Source organism: Lagopus muta, chromosome 3 (genome assembly GCF_023343835.1).
Source record: "Lagopus muta isolate bLagMut1 chromosome 3, bLagMut1 primary, whole genome shotgun sequence".
NCBI lineage: Eukaryota > Metazoa > Chordata > Aves > Galliformes > Phasianidae > Lagopus > Lagopus muta.
In genome coordinates, this window is record NC_064435.1 from 69,779,764 (window position 1) to 69,792,259 (window position 12,496).

Sequence of the window (12,496 nt, forward strand, 5' to 3'; positions counted from 1 at the left end):
GTAGTTGTGTTGTTGGGATTCTGTGTCAGTACAGTGTTTGTGATTTGGTTTTTGACTATCACTTGGCTAACTGCAGGGCAAGATGTGCATTTCACTAAAGCAGAAGGAGAAATCTTTTCCTAGGGATTACTGAGGTGTTTGAGTAACATCTAAGTTTAGCAGTAGCAACTCCACTCACTTCTATTTCTACAATTCATATAAAAAAATTTATAATTTTTACATGGAGTTTCCAAAAAAAACCTCCAAGTTTTTCTGGCTGTTATGTTCATAGAATGGAATCATAGAATGGTTTGAGTTGCAAGGGACTCTAAAACATCATCTAGCCCACATCCCCTGAAACAAAGAGGGGCACCTGCAGCTCGATCAGGTGCTCAGAGCCCCCTCCCCCCCCCCCCCCCAGCCTGACCTTGAGTGTTTCTAGGGATGGGGCTTCCACCACATGTGACATATATGACAGGAATGTTTTGAAATAAAGCCAGAGTGATTTTATCTGGGCAAGTAGCTTGCATGTTCTCAAAACATAAGAAGTCTCTGCATGGAAAATTGGGCAATAATTTGGTTTGGATGCTGTTCAAAGTTGTCTTTATTATGTGTACTTTCAAGATTTTTTCCTGCAAAATGTATTTCCTTTCATCAACAAAAGATTATTGTAATATGTGTATTTCAGTGACCTGACTCGCAGCGAACTTCTATGAAAGAGATGAATGCAACAAGTTGTATGAATGCAGCTGAGGGGGCAGCCAGCAATGCCATGGGAGTAGGAGCAAGCCATAGAGCCTAGAAATACTTTAAATCAACTTTCTGCCAAAGCCAACTCGTGTTGGCTGGTAACACCAGTTGCAGGGCTGCACTAGAGCAGGCCTGGCAGGGTGTGTTGGTGCACCTGTCTGCGTCTGAGGGTAGGACTGAGCTTGGGCTCCAGCCTGTAGCAGCACTGCATGGCCGTGGCCTCCATCAAGGGTTGAAGGTTCAGTGCTCCCAAAGCGCTTGGCTGTGAGGCAAGCTTGGGTCCTTGGTGCGTGTGGTACAAAGGCCTCCCTTACTGGACAGGAGGCTGTCACAGCAAAGCAGCCTCCTCTTGTAGGCTGGGGCTCAGGGCTGAGCACAGCTGACTGCCCTCCCTTCCCCGTCCTGCTTCACAAAGCTAGCTACTTGTCATCTTTCCACTATCCCAGAAAAGAATCAGACCTTTAGCTTGGATTCAAATTTTAAAGTCACTTGTTCATACTGTATAAAGCTAGTTCTGCTCTACTTACGCAAATATGCAGTTTGATGTGAAATTAAGATTTGACACCAAATTCTGTTTTGTTCATTTTGGGGAGAAAACGAAGTAAAAGAAATTCTGGAATTCAGCAGCTTCTGGAAGCCTCATTGGTGGTGTGAGGAGAATGAATGCAGTCTTTCTCTCTGCCTGAGGGGATATGACCCTGCACGGAAGTGCCCTGATGGCAGCGATGCAGAGCAAGGCAGTCTGGCTTTTTCAAACAGATGTGAATGGGACAGGAGAAACGTTTCTGCTGCATCTCCAGGTGTCCCACAGCAGGTTCAGGCACAGCATGGGACCAGTACACAAATGAGCAGCCTGGCTAAACCACAGCACAATCTCCATTGGCTTTAAGTAAAGTGCCCAAAAAAATCGCTCATTCCTCTTCTGATATTGTGCGTCTATTCCCAGTTGGCTTTTATTCTTTCCCAGACACTGGTGTTCACAAAGTCAGCAAATTCACATTATTTTGCAATAGAACAGCCATGTTTCTGACAACTTTACCTGACAAAAAGGAATCCCTCAGCTCTTTCTTTTCCCTGTGGAATTTTTTCAGCTCTTGAATTTGCCTGCTATATAAAATCACTATAAATGGCACATAAGCAAAATGTATTTGTATTGCCTAAAAACAATTGAAGGAGTTACATTTTCCACTTATACTAAGAAAGCTATTTTAAATTCCTCAAATTTGTACTAATAGCTTTCAAAGTCCATGATACTATTTGTTTACAATCCATTATTGCATGCTGTTATTGAAAAGTTGGATGCTTCTTTTTTTTTCACACTGAACAGATAAGAAGAACTTTTGTTGCTTCTCAAATTTTCTTTCTTTTCTATCAGGCAGTAGAGAGAAGGATCACTTGCTTTGGAGAAGCGCAGTGGTGAAGGAAGGGCTATCCGATTAAATAAACTGACTGTGTTCACAGCTCTGATCTGATAATTTCTGTTATGTATGCACTATGCACCTGCATTTCCACAATTTGTTTTCCTAAACAGTACTTTTTTTAGAAAGTGCAATATGTTATGGCAGAAAGATAAGATCACATCGTGATTCTCAAAGTGATTAAATGCAAATCTCCAAATACAACATGAGGAAGAAACTTCCAAATGGTTAAATCCTTAAAATAAATTTGGGAGTGAACAGCTGGAGTTTTGGCACTCTTCTGCTTTTATATTTTGACCCCAGCCCTAGAGCAATCTATTCTGTGAGCAAATTATGATTTGGAAGAGATTATTTCCAAAAATGCCAAAATCTAGAAAAAAGTTTTCATATTTTTCTCGATCCTTTTCATAGAAAGACACCATTTCTCTCATTTGAGACTGTTTTCTGGGCCTCCACGGTGACTTTTCACAGGATTTCTGCAGGAGCTGACTTTTCCCATGCTCTGTTTATGAGCTGCAGGATCTCCCATTCAGGAACCACCTGTCAGGCACAAACTTCCATTAAACCTGCAGTAAACATTAAATTCACCATCCTTCACAACGTCCAACCTACTACTCACCACGGCCTCAGGACTGATGTCTCCCTGTGTCTCATTTTCATTGTCGTAAAGGAAACAGCAGTTTATATGCCACGATGTGTACATGCAGATTCCCAAAAAGGTTCACCCCTGCATCCTCTGCAGCCCTACTGGCTGAGTATGGATTCCAGAAAAGCCAGCTTGATGTTGCTTGTTTCCTCTCCTTGGCAGATCTGATAACAAAATATTTGGAAAGCAACTATGACAACGTATAATGAAGTAGTTGCAGATCAAGCAGGATTGCCTCTCTTACCTTAAAATATTTACCTGTCTCGTGCTGCAGTATTTACCTGCCTCACTCTGGCAGTAAAGAGGGTTCTGCAAATATGTAGAAGATAAAATCTTGGCTTCAGTGAAAATTCCTGACCTGACTGGGACCAAAGTGCCAGTCAGACACTGCTTTTCACCATGTGATGGGGGAACTGCTTTTCTTTCCTCCTTGCTAGCTGTATTTCAAGAATTTTAGTTACTTACATTTCGTAAGTTTGACATAATGTTAAATCCTGTCTGAAGATCAGGATTATGTATACTCAGAAAAACAGAGATTCAAATTTTGGTGTTACCTAACTACAAAATGAAATTTGCCATGTCAGGCAATGAGAAATGAGAGAAAAAGATGAAAAGAAGGCAAAGAACATCCCCCCCCCACCAGAATTAAAATAATCACTGTAGCTTATCCTCAGATTGGTTTTGTGTTGACTACATAAGTTGTGTAGTCTGTTTTACTAACTATGCTGAAGGCATATATTTTAGGGTTGATATATGTACCAAAACATTCTGTTGTAGTCTTTGGCTTTTCATATGTTAAGTCACTATTCAGTGAGTCTTTCAGCCAGTTTCAGGCATACTCAGGAACCACTGCTAGAAGAATTCTTGGAATTAAACAGATTATTGTGTAAGCATACCATTATGTAGTGGAGCTTGTGCATTTGTGTTCTTAGTTCATTCCTCTTAAAAGATGTGAAGACAAAATAATCTATGTGGCTCAGCTTGTGAACTCCTTTCAGAAAATATTCCTAAATCCATATTTGAGCACAGTTGATTTTTCACATAAATTCTTCATTCAGGATGCTGTTAATCAGTGCTGCTCGGTAGCTGGTTTTCCCTTGGGCCGTGGTAGATCCACAGCTCTCTCATCAAACAGACCTGGATTTGTGTCTTTGTTCTTCTCTCCTTTTTCTGTTAAAGGAAGAGAACTGATCTGGGGCTATTCTTCACAATCTAAATTTCTTTTGATTTCTTCTCTCATTAGTGGCTGATGCTCAGTAGAAAAACAAATGAAGAAATACCTGGGGAGGGACAAGGACTCTGCTTGAGAACTCTGAAGTTGCTACTACCCAGTAAGCAAAAAACAGGTAGCAGTGTGCTTCCAGGCACTTACTTGAAAAACTGGTGAGAATGTAGGGCTGGAAGCCAGTCTGCAGAGGATGGAGCTGGAGAGATTTTCTGTGGGGTGCAGTGGAAGAAGATTTCTACTTTCTCCTTCTTTGCTTGGCATAGAACAGTGGGTTTCTCCAGAGCGTGTTTCAGGGGTCTCTGCTATGCTTGAACTCTGCCAGGTTAGGTACTGTCACCCTTCACGGATATGCACAGTGAGTATTCAGTGGAGTTTTGTACATATAGAGCATTGTATTCATGCCATGACGCTAAATCATAAAAGGGAATTTTTTAGGGTGGAATTAGTTTTAAAAAGACCCTAAAGGCAAAAGTAATCTAATTTAAATCCCTCAGAATAGTAAAAAAAATCCCTAAATGCACACACAAAAAAAACAATTCCTGGATATATTTACGAGTATATATTTATAAAAAGGAAGTGTGTGAGTAAAAAAAAGCAAGGAATAATAGTTGGCAAAATACAGACACTGCTCAAACCAGATTGGCAACTTTTCAAATACTGTAATTGCAACTCAAGGGAAGCTATAAGAAAGGAAAAGATAGACTATGGAGAATATGAAGTTAATTGTCTATGGGGGAATTTGATAAAATAGTCGGAGGGTAGATAGATAGTGACAGGACAAGAGAGAATGGTTTTAAGCTCGAGAAGTGAAGGTTTAGATTGGATGTCAGGGCGAATTTCTTCACAGAGAGGGTGGTGAGGTGCTGGAACAAGCTGCCCAGAGAGGTTGTGGGTGCTCTGTCCCTGGAGGCATTCAAGGCCAGGTTGGATGGGGCCCTGGGCAGCCTGGTCTCGTACTGGATCTGGAGATTGGTGGCACTGCCTGCAGCAGAGGGGTTGGAACTTGATGATCTCTGGGGACCCTTCCAACCTGAGCCATTCTATGATTCTGTGATATGATTCTATGATACAGATGGGCACATGGAGGCATTGTCAGAAGAGTACATGCAGAGTAGGTGAATGCCTGTCCTTGTCTTTGTTCATCCTCTCTTTGGAAGGAATGCCTTCCTATGTCTGGCACAGAAGCAAATCCTTTGAAACGACTGATCTCTAGAAGAAATATTTGCATGGAACACGATTTCTTTGGAGTAAAGGCAATGGTTAACATGGATTATAAGGGTGCTTAGAAGTAAATGGGAATGCAAATCTTTATCAGACCACTGGAAATGCATAATGAGATGTGCTGCATCCTCCAAGAAATAGGCAGGCAGTAAGACATAATTTGTACTTAGTGTCAAAAGCTGCATTATCTAACAGATGTAGCTCTTTCTGAAATTGATAGATACAGATTTGAAGACCTCATCAACCTGAGAAAGTTGTACAAGTTTAATCTAATTTCAAGTGATGCAGCTTTTAAAGAAGTCAGATGAAGAGCGATTTCTTTTAAGAATTTTGACAAATTGCTTCTTGCAAAATGTATTGAAGAGAAGTTTTCAGCCTGACCCGACTATAGCCCAGAAGTAAAGGTCATAAAAATCTTCTGTTCCAATTTAAGCAGTGTTTCACATCAGTATCTTAAGTCACCTATTTGGACTTGCAGAGCTCCTCAGTGATGCGGTGATGATCCTGGTTACCCATGGAGTACAGGTTGCCCCCAGATGTAATGAAATGCAGCTGCTTCAAACATCCATGATGTGGAATACCGATAAATCATAAAACCATACAAGAGGTATCTAACAAGTGTGGTTCCCGAGATATTTATCATCAGTTATAATGACAGATGTATAATAATGTCTTTAGTAAAACGTGTCTGTAACACAGAAAAGAAATGTAACCCCAGTATGCCTTATATGCCTTACTGCATTTTTCCAGTGGAGTCTTTCAGGTTTGTTTTACAGTGCACAATGTGGCACTGCTAATTGGCTCACCTCATTATGAAATGCATGTTCATATTGTTGGTGGAGAACTGTAAAGGAATTGCTCAAAAGGGAGCACCAGCACTAATTTTCTCACTTAAATGTTCCTACGTTCCTTTTCCTGAAGTCTTGTTGGGGTATACAATTCTCTTCACAATCAGGACTTAGATAAGTTTTGAGTTCTTGTCGTTTGATAAAAGGGTTATTTGGAAGTAATACAGTGTAGGCACTGTAGCTTTCTATGTAACTTCAGACAGAAGTTCCTTTTGATGCTGAAGCTGCGAAATGCAGTCTAAAAGAACAGGAGGAAAGAAAGAGACAAAGGAAAAAAGAAGCTCAGAAAAATCCGTGAAGAACAGTTGTCTTTAGAAATTCAGTTTTAAACTCTGTAATAAAAGAGATTGAAAAAAGACTGTGATATTTCTCTCCTTGCTCATGTTGAAAATAAAGACTCCCGTGCAGAAGAGTTAGGTTTTTATCTGAAGCCTAGTATAGGCTTTGAAAACTCTGGGATATGAAAAGGAAGGTTATTTTTCCTTTTTGCTATCAATCCCAGCAGTCATATATCTTCTTGTAACAGGAAATAAGCAATTTTTCATAATTTCTTCTTTATTCTGCTTTGCCTCACTTCAATTTATGCACTTCAGTTCTAGTTGTTCAACTGCATAGAAAGTTACTTTGTACAGAGCATTAGTACTGTCAAAGGTGCCTTAAAAGGAGCCCACCTTTGGACTGAGAATCCTCAAAGGATTTGATGGCATACATATTTTCATTAACAGATCTTGTCTTTTATTTTTAAAAGATAGATCTTTTAAACATAGGACAGAGGACAAGATAGATCCAAAATTAAATGAAGCTAGAGTTCTTTGCTGTTTTGTGGTGGCATGAAGGCATTCATTTTTCAGTTATTCAGTCATTTTCAGTGAGCACTGACAGATCCAAAGAACATGTGACTGTTATGGGGAATCCCTGTATTGTTTTGATCCCAGCATTTTTGCTGTTACTAACACGCATACTGGTGGAAGTGATTCATCTCCAAGCACTGGTGTTCTTCTGCTTTCCCCTCCTCAAGGTTTAAGATGTCTGATGCAGATTAGAATTTATTTTAGATTCCAGTAGCACTTCTTTGTGAATCAAAGATAACCCAAATGTCCAGTCATAAGGGTGTTTCAAATCTGTGAGCAACGAGTGTTTTCCTTCAGTTAAGATACTATCTTGTGTAGACATAAATTTTCAGGCCTCATGCCTGACCTGAAACAAAGTACATGCCAATGTAATTTTTTTGAGAGAAAATGGAAGTTGAACAAGATGGCACTAGCGCTCGGTAGTTTTGGAAACATTTTCCTGTTGAGTATCAGTAGGCTGTAGGAGCTACCATGCTAGGAAAGGACATGGGTCCAAAAGTCCAAAAATTCAAAAATTCATTCTGAGATGAGTACCAGGGGATTGTTGTCTGGTTACTTTGCATATTAAGGCTTTTGATCTCAAGGCAGGCTGTATGAAGAAGAAAAATAAATTCTCTCAGTCCAACTTCTGAGATAGGAACATGGAAGCATCACATGAGTGACGGGTTTGGGTACAGACTGTATGACAACAGTTCCTCATTCCATATCTTTCAGAGTTTTCAAGAGCTTAACTTTGAGTCCCTTCATGTCTTTCGGTCCTAGTAGTGCTGGAAGCAATAATTTGAGTTTTGCCTTCTGAAGGACCTCTGTCACCACTACCAGTCTCCCCCCCAGCAGGAGACTTTTACCACTTTTCCTTCTGCTGTTACAGTTCGCAGAGATGTGAGATTTGTTGGTTTGCTGCTCAGTGTGGCTCACCTCTTTCCTGGTTTCAGAGGACATTTTATAAAAGGCTTTTCTGGCACAGGATTCACTTGTATTAATTTTAATCACATGGCTTTGTGTTTGTGCTTGGAAATAACAAACTATGAAAATAAATACTGATACATGTTGAACAAAGAATGCAAGTAAGCAAACTAGATTATTTGATCTATCTAGGCTATTCAGCAGGTACATTTGAAATCACAGAATCATAGAAAGGCCTGGGTTGAAAAAGACCACAATGATCATCTAGTTTCAGCCCCCTGCTATGTGCAGGGTCACCAACCACCAGACCAGGCTGCCCAGAGCCACATCCAGCCTGGCCCTGAATGCTTTCAGGGATGGGGCATCCACAGCCTCCTTGGGCAACCTGTTCCAGTGCGTCACCACCCTCTGTGTGAAAAGCTTCCTCCTAATATCTAACCTAAACCTCCCCTGACTTAGTTTAAAACCATTCCAAAATCTGTTCGACTGCTCAAGAAGTGGTATACTGAAATATAAAAAACATAAAGCCTTGTTACATCTATATTTTTGTGATGATTACTGTGTAACAGAGACCAGCAAAAACTGGGTGATTTATCACAATATTATTATGTCTGAAGAGTGTACTTAATTTTCACAGAGAAGAATAATATTGAGACTCTTACATTACTTTACAGATGTTAGTTGCTTAGTGTCAGATGAACCTAATGTGCACCAGGTTTATTTTACATTGCATTTCATTAAAACACAATTTTCTTCCTCTATAGAAAAGAGATACTTGATTACTAACTAAAATTCACTGCTAATTTTGAAATACAGTTCAATTTGGAAAGTGTCAGCGGAGGGTCACAGTGGACAAGCCCAAGCTGCTTGTGCATGGCAAAGTATCTTTGACACTGGAGCTCTGTGCAGCCAAGTTCAAGTGGGCTGGGTCTGACCACAAGTGCTTCTCTAAAATCCATTTATTTTTTTCTAGTTTTCCAACAAATTGCTCATTATTTTTCCATGCGTTCTTCCTGTGTTGTCTGTGCTTGCACTGAGGAGTTGGGCTTAACTTTTGTCACTAAGGTAGAATTGCACGGAAGACACTAAAAACTTCTGGTAGTGTTTTTAAATAGAAAATGAAATCTGTGAACTGTATGACAGCCACAAGGAACTCCCAATGGCTTTATTGAGAACAGGATTTCACCTTTAATGATTTTATAAATAAAGTTACCCTCAGAAGGTTATGCTGTTATTTAAGATGTTATATCACATAGATTTGGATTTACCCATCTCTGAGGGTTCTTTCATTAAAAACAGAACCAAAAACCCTCCCATCTTTGCTAAGTATACATTTTTAGCATGCCCAGTAAGTTACACTGAGAAATAATGAAGTACCATGTGAAGGGGGTAGTTGTCACAGGGTTTGTAGTTGCACATCTGGCAGAGAATTAGCAATTCAAATCATGTGCTCTGTGGGAAAAACCCACAGTGTGGAAATAGTTCCCCTTTTTTTTCAGTTCTATTATTTTCTATCACGTCTGTTAAATTCCACAGGGAGTAATTTGAAAGCAAGCTGATTCGAAATGGGAATGACGCACGATCAGGCTTTTGTTGCTTCACACATTTCGGATGTATAATGTTTTGAGCCTGACCCTATAATACTTAGTCAGCCAATCTAGTGATATGTTAAAACTCTCTCACACGAGTGTTACGTTTTTGTGTAGCATTTGTTCGTTTTTGTCTTTCGGCTCTTTGTATGCAAAGCAGCCTGTGAGTCAGGTATGCTGGCGCTGAGGCCCCACCAACCACTGCTGCTGTCCCAGATTAGTACCTGGTGGGAAGTCCTGTCTGTGTTGCTGCTGCATGGCCAGACTGCTACATGAGCCACTGTTACGGACTTTTGGAAGAGGGATGGCGGCAAATAACAGAATGTACTCAGTACATTCGCAAAAAGCAGAAGTCTTTGGCATTTATTTTTTAGAAAGTCTAGTATGTTGTTATGTTTTGCTCCTATGAAAGAAAGCTTGGGCTGCCATTTGATTGGGGAACATGTGAAGACTAGCTGTGTATTAATAAAAATGTCTTTAGGCATGGATGAAGGAAAAGCAAAGAACAAGCTGTATCAGCCCTCACCAACACACAGTCCTCTGACTGCTGACTGAGTGGAGAGCTGACTCTTCCTTGCCCTTTGCATGTCCTCTATGGGAAGGATGCTGATGCTATTTTTGCTTTGCTTCATTTTGCTGCTTTGGGAACTGGTGTTTTCTCCTGCTGCTATACTGGCAGTGGACATTTCCCAGCTCGAAAATTCTTCCTCGTGAGAGTGCAACATGCCCATGTATTCCTGAACATAATTGCTTGTGAAGTAGGAGCCTTAGCACAGTACTAGTAGATCATCACCTTGCTAGTGCCTTGCCTGAATTAAAATAGCTTATATGTGGGTTGCTGAACACAGATGTCTTGGTGCATTTACAATACCTATCTTCATACAAGTTCCCACAGAGTGCACTGAATCCATGACACAAGTGTGGAAAACTTGCTGCAAAAGCAAGATAATTTGATGCAGCAGACCAGAGCTGCCTCACCAAGTCACACCTGTTACAAGAAGTATGGTTGCCTGGGGACTCTGAAAAGTTGCTTTTGAATTTCAAAAATAAAGCAGATACCACGGGGTAATCATTTAATGGACAACACGCATAGCGTGAACAGCTCTTTCTCTGGGAATGTGAATTCAGATAAGAAAGAAAAAAAGGCCTGGAGGTTTCTAGCAAGGTGATGCTGCTCTACAGTACTTTTTGTACATCAGATCTAGCACTGTCTGCTGTCCCTAAAGCTATCAAATCCACTAACTAGCTATCATGTGACAGCAAGAAATACTGCTACCTTTCTTTGGAATTGTAGTACCTGAACTTAAATGAGGTCTGCAATAAGAAGCTGCAAAATTTGGTTAGTAATTGTAAAAGTCATGAGAAAGATGTTTTGCCAGATGAATTGCAGGTGAAGGGTGACTAGGTAACTATGCTTGACCATATTTTTTGTTTTCCATTTCATTTCTTTAAAATTTTGCCCTTCTCATTCGTGCAAGTGAAGGGAGATCTGAACAAGCCTTCCTTTTGTTTTACTACAGTGCACATTTGCTGCACAGACCTAAATCACCTGGTTGAATTTTAAATAAAAGCTAATGGAAAGAGCTTCGCAGCCTGTTTCCATATCAAACTATTTCTGAAGAGTAGTGAAAATTGTACTACCCTTGATAGGGAAAGTAGAAATGACTTCAAAATTTGATTATAAATGATCTGAAAATATTTTAAATCTCCACAAGGCTACTGACAATTAAGAAAATGTTTAGTCCAGAGACTTCTGATGCAGAAAGCCGCGTGCTGATGAAGTTCTTCACACCACAAATGATTTAATGTGAATCAATGAAGATACACAGAAGGCAAGATGCTACTAAATCAATAATTTTCAATTCTGGCTGTAAAATCTATTTTCCTTGTTCACGAGTTTCAAAAAGAGAAGGAAATTGCAAATTGTCAGGTGTCTGACAGAAACAAGACTTCAATATTTCCTCAGTGTGCTTTCTAATATCCATTTGAGTTTTATGAGTTAGCACACAATTTTTGATAGAAAAAATGCAACAACTCTGACTCAGAAATAGAAAGGATCATCACCTGAAAACAGTGTTTTCTTTGAAATCATTATGGCACTCATCTCATTTTGTTTATTGCTCCTGTATGAATCACTCTTACTGTGTGGCTTGATACCACTTCACCAGACCTGCGTGTCCTTTCTGAGGCAAGGAAAGAGACTCAGGGTGTCATTCTGTAGTGCTGGGCACAAGACTCATGAAGTTCTATCAAATGGAGCATCCAGAGGCTTTGAAGGCTACATAGTAGGCACATCACACCTATTCAAGATTAAAAGCAAAACAGAAAATACAGACTTCAATGCATTTGCTTTCGTAGAATCACAAACTATCCAAAGTTGGAATGGACCCTTGAGGATCACCAAGTCCAACTCTTGGCTACAAACAGCACCACCCAAAATTCAAACTCCATATCTGAGAGCACTGTCCAGATGCTTTTTGGGTTCTGCCATCTTGGGATCTGTTCCAAGGCCTGACCACCCTCTGGTGAAGAGCCTTTTCTTGATATCCAACTTGACCCCTCTTTCCTTTCATAGATTATAGCTGAAGAAACAGCATATGTATAAAGGTGGTGGTAGTGAAGGGTCTTGCTGTTGCACCCCAGCTCAGCTCCACAGGAAGCACAGGAAGGCTAGACAACTCCAAGGGCTGCTGGTCAGAGTGGTCTGCTGCTGAAGGAGGATGGCTTATACTCCATGTGCTCAGATATGGCACCATGACAAGATGCCAAGTGCCAAAAAATCTACAGAATGAAACGTTTTCCATGTCTTCGTTGTGGCATATGTAAACATCAGTCAAATATCAAACTGGTTTTTGTCTCAGACTCCTGCAAAACAATTTGCTTTGTCCACAAGTGTGAAGGGTTGAGTAATTAATTGCTAAAGGAACAAGCTCTAACTTCATAAAAATGACTCTTGTTACTAGAGTGGAAATGTCTTTTTTTGTTCGTTTAGAGTAACATATATAATTAGGCTACATGGCTGAAATTTTTCATTTCAGATGTCATACATCATTAATAACT

General features: G+C 40.1%; 1 protein-coding gene across 2 annotated transcripts in view; it reads left to right on the forward strand.

Moving 5' to 3' along the window:
- ANKRD33B (ankyrin repeat domain 33B) overlaps window positions 1-12,496 on the forward strand; it is a 39,565-nt gene that overhangs the window by 2,771 nt on the left and 24,298 nt on the right. The window lies entirely within an intron of this gene.